Genomic DNA, 15379 nt, shown 5'->3' with positions numbered 1-15379 from the left:
GTATAGTAAGCGAGCCGATTGTAGGTCTCTGTCCAAGCTACAATCGGCTCGCTTACTGTACCACTCTAACTTGAACGGTTTTCGAGCTGTGGCCGAAAAACTGTTCCGGTTGTCTGCTGCGCTCCGCCTCGCACCTTACCGCACCGCTCTCCGCTCCGCTCCCTGTCCCCTCCCCGCTCCCCTCTGGGCCGGCCCAGACAAAATGGCCGCCAGCGCGCGACGGCGCCCGCGCTTCTCCGTCAGCCTCTAGGTCTCTAGGCGGCACGGCACGGCGGCACGGCACGGCCCCGGCAGCGCCGCCGCGGAAGTGGATTGTAAAATTGGGTAAAACCGTGGGGCACGCCGCCGCGCCGCTCCGCGCTCCGCGCTCCGCGCCCGGCCCGCCTGTCATACCGATGGAAATGACGTTTTCCGGCACCCCGGCGGCCCGCAGCCCCGCAGCCCGCAGCACGGGGTAGACGAGCCGACAAAACGGCCCCACCCCCACCCCGCCCCAGCACCGGCCGCGCACGACCTCGGCCAGTTACGGCGGACACCTGTTCGGCGAAAGTGACTCGGTAATGGCCGCGCACTTCCAGGGCCTTCCCTCCGCGGCCACGGCCTTCCATTCCGCGGGCCGCGCGCCCGGGGGCCTGCCTGGGCGCCTCCACTTGCCCGACGGAGTACCGGGTAGATTTAACGGGCCTGCCGTAATGGGGCGGTAAAGCGCGCAGCGCGGCCTCGGCGCCGAGGCCGTGGAGGCCCTGGCCGAGGAGTGGTGGTCTATGCCGCGGAGTGGAGCCCTGGCCCGCCGTGTGGTGGAGGCCCTGGCCGAGAGCGTGCAGGCCCTGGCCGTGGTAAGGCCCTAGCCATGTGGTGGAGGCCCTTCGCCCTGGCCGTGGAGCGTAGGCCGCGGGGCGGAGGCCGTGGTCCAAGTCCTGGCAGTGGAGGCCCTGGGCGAGGCCAAGGCGCGAGCACGCGGCGCGCCAGGGGGCCGGCCTCTGCTGCGCGCGATATTGGACGGCCAAGATCAACGGGGGGCTCTGCTCGCTCGGCTCGCCCTGCTGGGCCGGGATCGTCGTCCGAGAAGGAATGGGAAGGCCTCGGACTCGCCGGCCATGCCGCGTATGTACCAGTACACTGTCAACAGGCTACACCGCGGCAAACGCACCGAAAGCCCTTTGGTTTTCATGTTTTCTTGGCAGTGTACTGTACCGCCGCTTTGCCGCTCGGCTGCTTGGCCGTGCTGGCCGTGCTGGCCCCGAGGCTGGCCCGCCCCATGCCCGCCCCACGCGTCCTCTTCACTGCAGACATGCAGGAGCGCCAGGAGCGCGCGCCGTCCTGCCGTGGCGTTTTTAGAAAAGGCCCACTCTTTCAATACGCGACATTCGCAACAAGCGCCGGGCCCGGCTCGACTCGGCGCCCGGAGCACGGAGCGCCCGGCCCGGTGCGGACCAGCGCTCGACTCGGCACCCGTAATACATGCAGGACTGCGTGTGCTGTGCTGCGTCGTGCACAAACACACACACACTCTCTCACACACACGCACAGCGCACATTCGCGCAGCGTGTACAGCGCATTGCACCGAGCCAACCGGCTCCGCATTGGTCCGCATGCCGCACTGCCTGCCCGGCCCGGCCCGGCTCGGCCGTACTGTAACTCAGCTCGGCAGTGCCGTGGCAGTGCCGTGGCAGTGCCGTGGCCGTGCGCCGCGGCGGCCGCGGCCCGTGGGTCATCTGGCGGCTGGATCGCGGTGGAAGGGGCCGACTGCCCGGCGGACGGACAGACAGACAGACAGGCGGACAAGACGGCCGGGGGAATGGCCAGCAAGCAAGCAGGCCGCGGAGGCGACGCGACGCCGAGGGGCCCAAGCGCTCCGCATCTCCTCATAGGGCCTGGCCGGCCGGCCGGCCGGCGCGGTAGCGACTCGCAGTGTAGCGCTCCTGGCAGTGTACCTGTGGCACTGCACTGCAAATCACAGAGGCAGCGGCCCGATCAAGGAGGACCCCTGCGGCCTGGCCCGGCCTGGCTGTGGACGTTCACGGCGTTCACGGCGTACGAGGCGTCGGCGGGCGTGGCGGCGGCGACAACGGGCCGCGCTGCCGCGCCAACAAAGGCAGCCTATTGACGAACAGGGTCTCCAGGAGTCTCCAGGTGCTGCACTGCGAGCGGGGCCGCGGCCGAGCCGGGGGCGGGCTGCACCTTGGGCTGCACTCGGCAGGTGTGCCTGCGTGGCCTGCGGCGAGGCGAATACAGCCTGATCGGTCCGATGAGCGGGAGGACGAGGCCTCCCTCGCACTCATGGCGCGCGCCGTACCGGTGCGAGAGAGACAGAGCGACGAAAGCACTGTCCGGAGTCAGCCCTAGTCGCTCCTTGCAATCACCATGGCGGCCGAGGTGAGAGAGTCCGGAGCGGGAGCGGGGCCCTGGGCCTGGGCCGCTACAGGCCGGCACCTGAGGAGAGCACAGGAGGAGAGCAGCAGGGTTGCCAGATTACAGGCTGCCCGACACCTCGCCTATGCCAACAAGCAGAGCGGGCCGCGCCGCCGCAGCCGGAAGGGCCGGAGCGAGCGGAGTGAGACATTAGGCTCGCTCGCCGCAGACGAAAAGAAAGAGAGAGAAGGGCGGCGCGCCGTCCACTTTATTTAATTCAATCCCATTTTTCTGGCACTGTCGATCCGAGGCTCGGAGCGCGGCGCGGCGATTGGCGCGTCTGATTGAGGCTCCGCGCTCCGCGCTCCGCGCCGTCATTCAGTCATTTGCTCTGATGGAGTCGTTTCCAGGGATTGGAGCGCTTAGCGCCCCGGCCGGCCGCGGCCACGCCACAGCCTGCAAACTGTTTCCGAGAGTCGGTTTCGTCGCTCTGTCTCCCTCGCACGTGAACGGAAAGCCTCGTGAGTGCGAGAGAGACAGCGGCTACTCACAGGACCCTCGGAGGGCGACGACGCGGCCCTTATCAGCCGCCAAAACGAGACCGGCACGCGCGCCGGCCAAAATGCGACGACGTTGACGGCATCCTCGCCGACGCCCCGCAGCCCGTGCCACACCGCAACAGCCTAGTATAGAACCTGGGCGCGATGGCCGGCCGGCCCCACCTCGGACCTCGGGCCTGACTTACGGAACGGACGGCGCCGTGCACGGCCGTGCCATTCCAGGGGATGAGTCCCTCCCTCCTCCATGACCTCCCTGCGGGCCGCGGCGGGGCGGGGAGGGGGGGGGGAGGGAGGGGCGGCCGGCGTGTTAATCTAACTTGGCGTCGCGCACGGACGTGCTGCAGGCCGCCGTGCTCCGCCGTGCTCCGCCGTGCTGCCCATTACGGCCCGCACACGCGCCCCATCATGAGGGGCGTCCGCCACGAGGAGGTCGCCGACGACGGCCAGGGCGCCGCCGGGCCGCCGGGCCACCGGGCTTGGTGCAGCAGCGGTCGCACTAATGCAGCCCGATAAATCAGAATCAGGGCGGGTGCGTACACTGTATCGCGGAATGCAGGCACAGTACCTGGAGCCAGACCGGATATGCATGCTTGTCCGTCTGGCGGGCCGTACTCCATATGGCCATACTCCTACTCCATGGTCATAGCACTCCATGACCAAAGTCCATGGCCGCACGAACTCCACTGCAGTACTCTGTGGTCATATTCTATGGTCATTCTTCGTGACTACGAGCAAGACGAGGGTGGTGACGGTGGTGGCGTGGCGGCCACGGGGTGCACGTCTAGCCGTCCAGCCCCGGCGCCCTAGCCGGCCGGCAAGCCAGCCCGCCAAAATGATGACGTTATGGCCGGCTCGGCTTCGGAGGACGCCGCCGGAGGTGGCTGCGAGGCTGGAGGCCAACGCCACGAGGAAACATCCCGCCGCCAGGGAGGGGACTAGGGGGGGAAAGAGGGAAAAAAGCAGATGATACTCGTTTGGTTTTCTTCTGGGCTCATTAGTATGGGCTCATTCCAAAGATAGTTCTTAAAATCTCATTCAACGAACGAGGCCGAGCTGGCGCCGAAGCCGGCACGAGCTGAGCAGAGCCGAGGTCTGCCCGAGTCACCCACCCTTTGAGACGTCCGCGCAGGCTGCGCCTCACCGCCAGCCAGCCAGCCAGACACACCAGCCCGCCCCGGCGGCCAGCCCCTATTATATTGTAAGGATACGCGCTTGGTTTCTGGACTCGAGAGTAAAAGCACGCTGACACCTTCATGTGTACAGTATTTTTAAGTATGTTTCAAGTGTGGTGAAGGTATCATCTGCTAAAAACCGTATGCGGCAAATCAAAAACCGTATGAGGCAGACCAAAAGCCGTATACGGCAAACAAAAAACCGTATGCGGCAAATCAAAAACCGTATGAGGCAGACCAAAAGCCGTATACGGCAAACAAAAAACCGTATGCGGCAAATCAAAAACCGTATGAGGCAGACCAAAAGCCGTATACGCAAACAAAAACCGTATGCGGCAAATCAAAAACCGTATGAGGCAGACCAAAAGCCGTATACGGCAAACAAAAAACCGTATGCGGCAAATCAAAAACCGTATGAGGCAGACCAAAAGCCGTATACGGCAAACAAAAAACCGTATGCGGCAAATCAAAAACCGTATGAGGCAGACCAAAAGCCGTATACGGCAAACAAAAAACCGTATGCGGCAAATCAAAAACCGTATGAGGCAGACCAAAAGCCGTATACGGCAAACAAAAAACCGTATGCGGCAAATCAAAACCGTATGAGGCAGACCAAAAGCCGTATACGGCAAACAAAAAACCGTATGCGGCAAATCAAAAACCGTATGAGGCAGACCAAAAGCCGTATACGGCAAACAAAAAACCGTATGCGGCAAATCAAAAACCGTATGAGGCAGACCAAAAGCCGTATACGGCAAACAAAAAACCGTATGCGGCAAATCAAAAACCGTATGAGGCAGACCAAAAGCCGTATACGGCAAACAAAAAACCGTATGCGGCAAATCAAAAACCGTATGAGGCAGACCAAAAGCCGTATACGGCAAACAAAAAACCGTATGCGGCAAATCAAAAACCGTATGAGGCAGACCAAAAGCCGTATACGGCAAACAAAAAACCGTATGCGGCAAATCAAAAACCGTATGAGGCAGACCAAAAGCCGTATACGGCAAACAAAAAACCGTATGCGGCAAATCAAAAACCGTATGAGGCAGACCAAAAGCCGTATACGGCAAACAAAAAACCGTATGCGGCAAATCAAAAACCGTATGAGGCAGACCAAAAGCCGTATACGGCAAACAAAAAACCGTATGCGGCAAATCAAAAACCGTATGAGGCAGACCAAAAGCCGTATACGGCAAACAAAAAACCGTATGCGGCAAATCAAAAACCGTATGAGGCAGACCAAAAGCCGTATACGGCAAACAAAAAACCGTATGCGGCAAATCAAAAACCGTATGAGGCAGACCAAAAGCCGTATACGGCAAACAAAAAACCGTATGCGGCAAATCAAAAACCGTATGAGGCAGACCAAAAGCCGTATACGGCAAACAAAAAACCGTATGCGGCAAATCAAAAACCGTATGAGGCAGACCAAAAGCCGTATAGGGCAAACAAAAAACCGTATGCGGCAAATCAAAAACCGTATGAGGCAGACCAAAAGCCGTATACGGCAAACAAAAAACCGTATGCGGCAAATCAAAAACCGTATGAGGCAGACCAAAAGCCGTATACGGCAAACAAAAAACCGTATGCGGCAAATCAAAAACCGTATGAGGCAGACCAAAAGCCGTATACGGCAAACAAAAAACCGTATGCGGCAAATCAAAAACCGTATGAGGCAGACCAAAAGCCGTATAGGGCAAACAAAAAACCGTATGCGGCAAATCAAAAACCGTATGAGGCAGACCAAAAGCCGTATACGGCAAACAAAAAACCGTATGCGGCAAATCAAAAACCGTATGAGGCAGACCAAAAGCCGTATACGGCAAACAAAAAACCGTATGCGGCAAATCAAAAACCGTATGAGGCAGACCAAAAGCCGTATACGGCAAACAAAAAACCGTATGCGGCAAATCAAAAACCGTATGAGGCAGACCAAAAGCCGTATACGGCAAACAAAAAACCGTATGCGGCAAATCAAAAACCGTATGAGGCAGACCAAAAGCCGTATACGCAAACAAAAAACCGTATGCGGCAAATCAAAAACCGTATGAGGCAGACCAAAAGCCGTATACGGCAAACAAAAAACCGTATGCGGCAAATCAAAAACCGTATGAGGCAGACCAAAAGCCGTATACGGCAAACAAAAAACCGTATGCGGCAAATCAAAAACCGTATGAGGCAGACCAAAAGCCGTATACGCAAACAAAAAACCGTATCGGCAAATCAAAAACCGTATGAGGCAGACCAAAAGCCGTATACGGCAAACAAAAAACCGTATGCGGCAAATCAAAAACCGTATGAGGCAGACCAAAAGCCGTATACGCAAACAAAAAACCGTATGCGGCAAATCAAAAACCGTATGAGGCAGACCAAAAGCCGTATACGGCAAACAAAAAATCTCATTCAACGAACGTTAATGAAAGCAGATGATACTCGTTTGGTTTTCTTCTGGGCTCATTAGTATGGGCTCATTCCAAAGATAGTTCTTAAAATCTCATTCAACGAACGAGGCCGAGCTGGCGCCGAAGCCGGCACGAGCTGAGCAGAGCCGAGGTCTGCCCGAGTCACCCACCCTTTGAGACGTGGCAGGCGGAGAGGGATTGTCAATGTTGCGCGCGGGCCGTCGCGCGCGAGGAGGGGGTAGGGGGTGCCATTGTCCGCGCAGGCTGCGCCTCACCGCCAGCCAGCCAGCCAGACACACCAGCCCGCCCCGGCGGCCAGCCCCTATTATATTGTTAGGATACGCGCTTGGTTTCTGGACTCGAGAGTAAAAGCACGCTGACACCTTCATGTGTACAGTATTTTTAAGTATGTTTCAAGTGTGGTGAAGGTATCATCTGCTAAAAACAACAAATGTGACAAACTGCTCGCCAGCAGTAGCTTGCGAAGAAGGGCGAGTGAAAGAGAGGATGTCGAGGCAGGTTGGGTTTCTGGGTTCGGGGAGCGGTTCGGGGTTCGGAAGCCCTGCGCCGAAACCGGCCGAAGCCCGCGGAGCGACGAGCCGAACGGAATCCGGCGGAAAAGCGAACCGCGGTGCCTTATCTTTCTGGCCGGGCCTACCTTCCCCCTGGGCCATCACCGCAGGGAAGGGCGAAAAATCATTCCCCTCCCCTCGCGCCCCGCCGCCCCGCTCCCCTCCCGAACGATCCCCACCTTTCCAATCTCTCAGAGCGCCACGCAGCGCCACGCAGCGCCACGCCGCAACGGCGATGCCCTGCGTAGGGCCTGGCAGGGCCTCGGGGCCTGCGGGAGGCGTGCACCCCGGCCAACATAAATTCACGACAATTTTTGTTAAATCACCGCGCCGAAGCGCCGAACGCATGCACGGCGTCGAGGACGGCGTCGAGGACGACGTCGAGCACGGCGTCGAGGACGGCGTCAAGGACGGCGTCGAGGACGGCGTCGAGGACGGCGTCGAGGACGGCGTCGAGGACGGCGTCGAGGACGGCGTCGAGGACGGCGTCGAGGACGGCGTCGAGGACGGCGTCGAGGACGCCGTCGAGGACGCCGTCGAGCACGGCCTCGCAAGGATGCGATGACGACCGAACCAGGCGCAAACCACACTCACCTGCAACAGAGCAGAAAAAAGACAAAACGTCAAGCATCGGTCAGAGCAAGCAAAGAGCAGGCCCACTGCAAGTGCCGCACCCCCGCCGGCCTGTCAGGGCTGGCAGGCAAAAAGCACGAGGCCGAGGGGACGCTCTGGGCGCCCTGCTCGGCGTTGGCGGGCGCGCGGACAGCGGCCAGTCCGTCGGGGTCCATTCCATTCCATTCACCAACTGATAACTCAATCGGCTGTCACCGCACGACGCGCGCTGTCGGCCGGGGGCTCGGACGAGTCAGCCCACACGGGCGCTCGCAAGTTACCGCCACAGCCTCGATCGCTTACACGTTGATCCAACCTAACTTGTGCCCTCTTATTCGAGTCCACCACTCCCCCGCGAAGGCGGCAGAGTCGCCGGCAAAAAAGAAAACAATTTTCCGTACGCGGCCGTACGTGGAGGAGGAGGAGGAGGAGGGTCGGATTCGAGCAGGCAGGCATGTCTGTCTGGACCTTTTATTGTGTGCGAATACGGGGCGCACAATGCCAAAGGGAATTACACGAGTGCAGGCTTAGCGAGGGACCGCGCAGCGTCTCCCCGCGACGTCGCAGCCGGCGGCGCGGTGCGGTGCGGCACAGCCAGTAGAGGCGGCTAAGTCGAGCAAGCCGAGCGAGCCGCCCCCGGCCGCCCCCGGCCGCCCCCGGCCGCCCCCACGCGTCATCGTCCGCCCGGCGGAGCCGCCCGCGCCGCCCGGGAAGAACGTCAAGTTGTTTGCATTGCGAATGTGAACGGGGACATATCCCCGACAAGGATTCCGGCTCAGCGACACCACTCCAGCGCGCCGCGGCACTGCACTGCAAGGCTGCACAAGCGACTCTGATTGGGACGGCGCCTCACTGGAAACGCGCTCGCGGAAGCCGCGGATAAGGAGGCTTCCTGTTCCTTCACTTGATTCGGCCCCGGAGTCCGGAGTGTGCAGGACGTCGCCGGGACTCAGGGCCGCCCTCGGCGCCTCGGCCATCAAGACGTCTTGACCGCGCCCCGCGCTTGGCCCCGCGGTGACCGGCCTCCGCCTCTTTCGCTCTCGCCCTTTCTTCCTCGCTTCTCTCAATCTCTCTCTCTCTCTGACGCGGCTACGCTCGCGCTCGACGAGTGTGGACGCTCCCCACCAGCATTCCGGTACAGCCGCAGACAATGCGCGCGCGGCTCGGCGAGGCGCGGCGAGGCGCTGGGCCCCCGGGCCCCCGGGGCCCACACTGGGGACTGGGGCAGGCTGGGGACGCGGCAACCTCATCAACTACAGTACGCACCAAATTAAAACGTTGCCGCCGGGGCGCCGCCACCGCCTTCCAATAAAACGCCTTCCTTCCACCTCGACCCGCCTCATTCGTTTCGCAGACACGATGGCGCACCGCACTGCACTGCGCGGTCACTGCCGCCATGCAAACACAATCACGCAAGCATGCTGGAGGCACAAACCTCTTGCCGGCGCTACGCTCTGCGACGCTCTGCCCGTTCAAACAGTGCGGCGACAGGAGGCGGAGCCGACCACCGCACTGTCAAAACAAGTGTGGCGAACTTCGCTGCGGATTCATTCCCCACACTTGGGCGCGTTCGTTGAGTTCGCCGTCTCCGCACTTCCAGTGTGGGGTAGTTGCTCACAGCGCCCTTGGCGTGGTGCAACCTTGGCGAGCTCCACACTCGACGCGTGGCGACTGCACAATGAAAACGGTTCCTGGTTTCCCCTGGAAGCCTGTGGCAAAGACTTGGCCGATTTCCAGGGAGTTCCTGGGAAAAGCAGGAACCGCTTTTACCGTGTGCACCTTCAAGTGCGGAGACAGAAAATTTTCCACCTCTCTGTGCGTAATTGATTGATTGTCCGCCCGTTTACACAGTGCAGGTACACCAAACAGCCGACCGAGGGCCAGTCGGGCCAGTCGGGCCACGCCCCGGATGGCGCGCGAGTCGCGATCCGCGGCGATTGGCGCATCGCACTCTCGTGCTTTCGTCGCCCCGTCTCTCTCTGTCTCTCTCGCACCCCTGCGGGCCCTGCGGGACGCCCCTCGAGTGCGAGCGAGACGCAGCGACAGGCAGTGTTCGCGCGGCGCGGCTGTCGGCCCTGTCGGCCCGGAGGGGCCCGGCTGAGCGATCGCCGGCCCGGCCTTCATATCGCCGCCGCAATCAGGGGGCGGCTTGCCGAGCCGAGCTTGCCATGCCGTGCCCCACGCCATTTTTGCATCCGCGAGGCGAAGCGAGGCGAAGCGAAGCGAAGCGCCAAGGCAGCCGTGTTTCCCGGCCGGAAGACACCGAAACAAGTTTAGCACAACATCCAGGGCGGGCAGCACACACGCCAGGGAGGGACGTCGGCACACTGTCAGGCCTAATGTGGACACCACCACACACTCAAAAAGTCTCCGTCAATTTCAAAAGTGAGCGGCGTCTCGGCCTCGGCCCGGGGCACGCTGGCGCCAGACTTTGGCGCTGTCGGCACACAGATTCCGAGAGGCGTTTCCGTCGCTCTGTCTCTCTCGCACCCTTACGGAACGCCTCGTGAGTGCGAGAGAGACAGAGCGACGAGCACGAACCTCGGAATCGGTCCAGCAAGCAGACACAAGGGGCGTCGGAGCCTTATTTCCGCACCGCCAAAAAACCCGGCGCATTCCGCGAGAGTCGCTCTCGTCGCTCCGTCTCTCCCGCACCTTTACGGGACGCGCCCTTGGCGTGGTGAACCTGAGCGAGCTCCTGCCTCGCGCGGGGCGCTGCACAATGAAAAGGTTCCTGGTTTCCCCCTCGGCACCCCTGGGAAAAGCCCTTTCCGGCGCCTCGGCCCACCGTGTAACCTTGAAGGGGGAGAAATTTTCCCCCCCGGCGAAATTTAATTCCCCCCGCGCTGCGGGCCCCGCCCCGAGGCCAGTGGGGGGTGGGGAGGGCCCCGGAGGGGCGCCGGCGGGGATCCGCCATTGGCCATCGCACTTCCGCTTGGGGTCGCCGCTCTCTCTGTCTCTCTCGCACCTCTCGCCCCGGGACGCCCCTCGAGTGCGAGCGAGACGAGCGGCGGAAACGGCGGCTACCTGTCTCCCCTGCCCCCGGAGAGGCGCCGGCGGGGCGATCCCCCCACCTTCATATCGCTAATCAGGGGGCTTTTGTACGATCCGTGCCCCACGCCATTTTGCATCCGCGGGGTGGGAACAAAAATTGACCCGCCAAAGCCTTTGTTTCCCCGGGCCCAAGAACCGTAACAATTTACAAAACCCCGGGTGCGGGCAGCACAAAACGATCAGGAACGTTTTTGCAATATTCACAATGGGGATACCAGTACCATGTAAAAATCCCCGTCAATTTCAAATGAGGGGGGTCTGGTCGGCCCGGGGCACGCTCGTCAGACATATCGCTGTGGCACACAATTCCGAAGGCGTTTAAAGCCCGCTCTGTCTTCTCGCACCTTAGGGGGAACGCCTCGTGGGGTGGAAAAAAGCTCGGGCCGGGGAAAACCCTCGGAACTGCCCGCGCCGCAGGGCTGGGGTTTTCCCACCACTACCCGGGCATGCAGAGTGCCCGTCGGTGTCTCCCCCGCACCTCTGCGGCGGCCTCTCCAACGGGGGCTGTGGCGCAACCCCGGTTGTTGTGGCTTTGCTCGGCGGCCCGGCAGCCGGGCTTCGGTCCAGCAGAACCTTGTTGGTTTCTCGGGTACTCCCGGCGTACAGGCTGCGACGGCAGCCATTTGTGTGGGAAACGAACGGCGGGCGCCGGTTCAAATTGCCTTAAACCCCGACAGCGCTTTGAGTTGGTGCTCGCTTCTGTCCTCGGCAACATTCCCCGGAAACCCCCGTGATACAAAGACAGTGCAAACAAAAGCTGAAACCAGTCTGTGCGTGGGAATTAGCGCCGTTCAAAAGAGAAGAGCCCCAAGCCCCACAGGGCCCGTGGGACTGTCTCCGGGAAAACAGGGGCGGGCATGGAGTGGGGCCTCGTCGGCGGGGTGGTCGGCCGGACGCACCGAGGGCCAGAAGAAAGGTGAAGGCGGCCAAAATTCTAGACGCGTTTTGAGCTCCAAGCGAACTTGTGACCCCACCACTGGATTCCTCGTCCAGAGAGCAATCCATCGGTCACACGTTCGGTTCGAGACCCATACAGCGACTCTGGAGCTCAAGACGCGTCTTAGGCTGCCTGCACCGGTCTTCCGGCCCACTGTGGGACGGCGGACGGCCAAGCCGCGGCCGTGCCGATACCGCTTCATAACGCCGGAATAAAGGGAATTGACCGCCGCGGCCGCCGCGCTAAGCCCACGGTGCGGACACGGGTAGGTGGCCGCCTGCAGCCGCTTTGACGCCCACCAACACAACACACATACATGCACGCACAGAGAGTCACACACACACACAGTGCCTCACACACACAAACACAGGGCACACAGATTGGGCTGGGGGGACAGAGGCCGGTAAGCCGTCTGAGCCCTGCTGCCCCGCCCTGCCCCCGCCCCGCCTCCGCCCCGCCCCCTCGCCGCACTGCAGCACAGGGAGGCGACTCCCCGCGGCTCCGCGACGCGTCGACGCGTCCATGTCGGCCGTGGTCGCGGTGCGCGTACCCATTCCGTCCACTTCCGCGGCGCCGCGCCGCCGATCCAAGTACGCGCCGTGTACACTGTAAGGCTTCGCGCTTTAAAACGGCGCGCGCCGCGAGAGATGGGACTTAGACACGTGAAGCCTCGGCCACGGCCACCCTCATTACCCCGTCCTTTGTGGAACTACAAGTAGAGCACATACTAATGCGGCACAACTTTCTACTCCCGCCCTAACTCCTAACTCCACGCCCCGCCACGCCCCGCCACGCCACGCCCCGCCACGCCCCGCCACGCCCCGCCACGCCCCGCCACGCCCCGCCCCCGCCGCGCCCCCCGGGGTCCCGCCACGCCCCCCCGCCACGCCGCCTACGCCTCCCAGGGATTGGCGAGAGGCTATGCCAAGTTTATGGCGCATTCATACGCTATGGGCCGCGACGTCGTCCTCGAGCTCCTCCAGCGCCGCGCCGCGCCGCTGTCCTGGAAGGCCTGGAAGCCAAGCCGCTTACTCCGCTGGAGTCCTCCTGGAGCCTCGCAGCCGCGTGCAGCTGGAGAGCTGGAGCCTCACGACCCTAAAGCCATATGCTCTCCCCGGCCAGGTATAAAGCAATCGTCCGAATGCATCACCCGAGTTCCCCCGCCACGCCACGCCGCGCCACGCCGCGCCACGCCACGCCCGCACGGCCCTTCGTATTGGTTTTCGATTACGCATCACCATACACCAAGACAAAGGCCCCGAGCGCCATCTCCAAACTGAATGTGACTCCGTCTGTGTGTGTGCGTGTGCGTGCGTATTGCTGGAATCCTTCCAATTGTTTTTCAGTCCCCTCCGGTCCAAGACGGAGTGCTGGCGGCTGGGTCTGCCGCCTAGTGCCGCCTAGCGCTCCACGGCCGCGCCATCGGGCCTCGCTAATGTCCCTAGCCTCCCCCGCGCGCCTCGCCGCGCCTCGCCTCGCCAGCAGACTGATTCCGAGAGTCGTTTTCGCGCATCTGTCTCCCTCGGGCCTGTACGGAGCGCCCATGAGGGCGGGAGAGACAGAACAATCAGAACGACTCTCGGGATCGGTCTACATCCTCGCCTCGGCGACGGCCATAGGCAGCAGGGCCCACAACCACCCTGCAGACTGATTCCAAGACTCGTTTGCGTCGCTCTGTCTCTCTTGCACTCATAGGGCATCCTGTAAAAGTGCGAGAGAGACAGAGCGACGAAAAGGGCTCTCGGTGCAGCGAGCGGCATGCGCACTGTTATTCCCAGGGAATTCCTCGATCCGGGCCGATAATCGGTTAATTGCTCAGCTATTTAGCAGCTCTGCCGTTGCTGTCTCTCTCGCACTCACAGGGGCGGGGGGGGGGAGGCCGTCGGGGCGCTAAAGACCGCTTCTGAGAAGCGGGCCGCCTCTGTGCCAGCCCTGCCGGCCCAGGGCTGTGTCACGCTGTGTCACGCTGTGTCCCAGTGCCAGGCTGTCGAGCCATTCCGCCGCCCGCACTCTTCGCTCTGTCTCTCTCGCACCTGCGGCACACTCGGGCACACTCCACGAGTGAGAGAGAGACAGAGCGAGAGTTGTGGGGCACAATCGCTCGGCTGTCAGTTCACCGGCTGGCGCTGGGCCTCTGCAGTCCGGAAGTCACCTGGCCGAGTGATTCAGAAGATTCGTTTCGTCGCCGCGTCTCTGTTGCACTCGTGGGGCACTCGACTATGAGAGAGAGACAGCGCGACGAACCGCTCTTCTCAATCACTGGGCTGCACAGCAGCGCGTCAACCGTAACTTTCCTGTGTGCTGGCAGACACGTCCAAGAAATCGTTGGTCTCGTGGCTGACTTAGGACACTGTAAGTACTGGGTACAGCACGAGCACACTACGCTGCTTAGACGGCAGTCGTCCCAAAGACACCGCGCCTTGGACAAGGTTGACGTCATGTCATCCCCGAGACGACGAATCCCTGAATACCGATTCGGAGAGTCGTTTCCGTCGCTATCTGTCTCTCTCGCACCTACACGTCACGCCACAAGAGCGAGAGAGACAGGCGGTGTGCTGCCCCGTGGCGGAGCACGGCGAGACATCCTCGTGGACGCAGTGAGCCCCTGGCCCCTGAGTGAGCCCGATGTAAACATTCCAACGTGCTTATTCAGGAGGGGGAGGGGGAAGGTGTAAGGCCCACGAGGTGGTTATTTGTTTGGCAGCACTTGCAGCAAGGAAACATGTTCGGTGCGCCCAAAATCCGCGCGCCGTCCGAGCCGGCAACGTTATTTCGGGCGACGAGGGAGCGAAGAGCGAGCAGCCTGCGAGTCCTGCGAGCAGCGCGGAGCGAGCTAGCGGCCCGAGCCGCAGCGGCCGCACTGCGCGGCAACATAACCTCCAAACGCGACAGATGCTCTTTGTTGGCTTTCGTGTCTGTCGCGCCGCGCCGGCTTGCAAGTCCGCCAAACGGCTTCAATAATCGACTGTTCCACGACAGACTGCGCCAAATCGTTCCACACCGGGACCAACGCCGAGGTTTAGCATTGTCAACAAACCCGAGAGCGAAGCATCGTCGACGACAGGATTACTTTGAATTGTCGCAGGAACCCACCTTAAAAGCTGCTGTCGATGTGCTGTATCCGTTGGCGCAGGTGTGTAGATCCACGTTCCGACGGGAAACAACTTCCAACCGGCGCTGCGGCCGCACACACAAAACACAAAGAGGAGCAGGACCTTCAGGACCTCTCCGACGCGTATTTTTCCTCTCGTATTTCGAGATAGGATTTTCACAGCACACACACACAGCACAGGAGGTCTCCGAGAGGCACTCCGTCACTTCTCAGCGAGAAAGGTTCGCCACGGCCGCGTCGGCTTCGAGACGCACTGGAAAATGGCAACTCCACTGGAACGGCACTTCGCGAGGAAAGACGAGACGCGCAAGGGGCCCTCCTTCCACTGGAGCGGCTGGCCGCACACTGAACCGAACGCACCGCACCCCGCACCGCACCCCGCCACCCCACCCCCTCCACCGTCCTCCCCCACCACCCCCTGATCCCCAGGACACGCTCGGATCCCGGCCGAAGCGGCCGAAGCGTGGACTCGGGTGCCGAGCAGGGTCGCCACGCCGCCGCGCCGCGCCACGCCGCCCCGCCTCTTCGCGCCACGCGCACCGAGTCTAGGAAATGCAGCCCTCAGCACTCAGCACACCTCGGCACACCTGGAGGCCTGGAGGG

General features: G+C 61.7%; 1 protein-coding gene across 1 annotated transcript in view; it reads right to left on the bottom strand.

Annotated features, from left to right (window-relative positions):
* LOC117639091 (semaphorin-2A) overlaps positions 1-15110 on the bottom strand; it is a 198061-nt gene extending 182951 nt beyond the window's left edge. Inside the window, exon 1 of the mRNA XM_034374492.1 lies at positions 14758-15110. The gene's annotated coding sequence lies outside the window, so the exon portion shown is untranslated. The remainder of the gene's footprint in view (positions 1-14757) is intronic.
* Positions 15111-15379: the final 269 nt, after the last annotated feature.

Source organism: Thrips palmi, unplaced genomic scaffold (genome assembly GCF_012932325.1).
Source record: "Thrips palmi isolate BJ-2018 unplaced genomic scaffold, TpBJ-2018v1 HiC_scaffold_10, whole genome shotgun sequence".
NCBI classification, from domain to species: domain Eukaryota; kingdom Metazoa; phylum Arthropoda; class Insecta; order Thysanoptera; family Thripidae; genus Thrips; species Thrips palmi.
The sequence above is the reverse complement of the archived record's forward strand: the minus strand, read 5'-3'. Positions and strand labels throughout refer to the sequence as shown.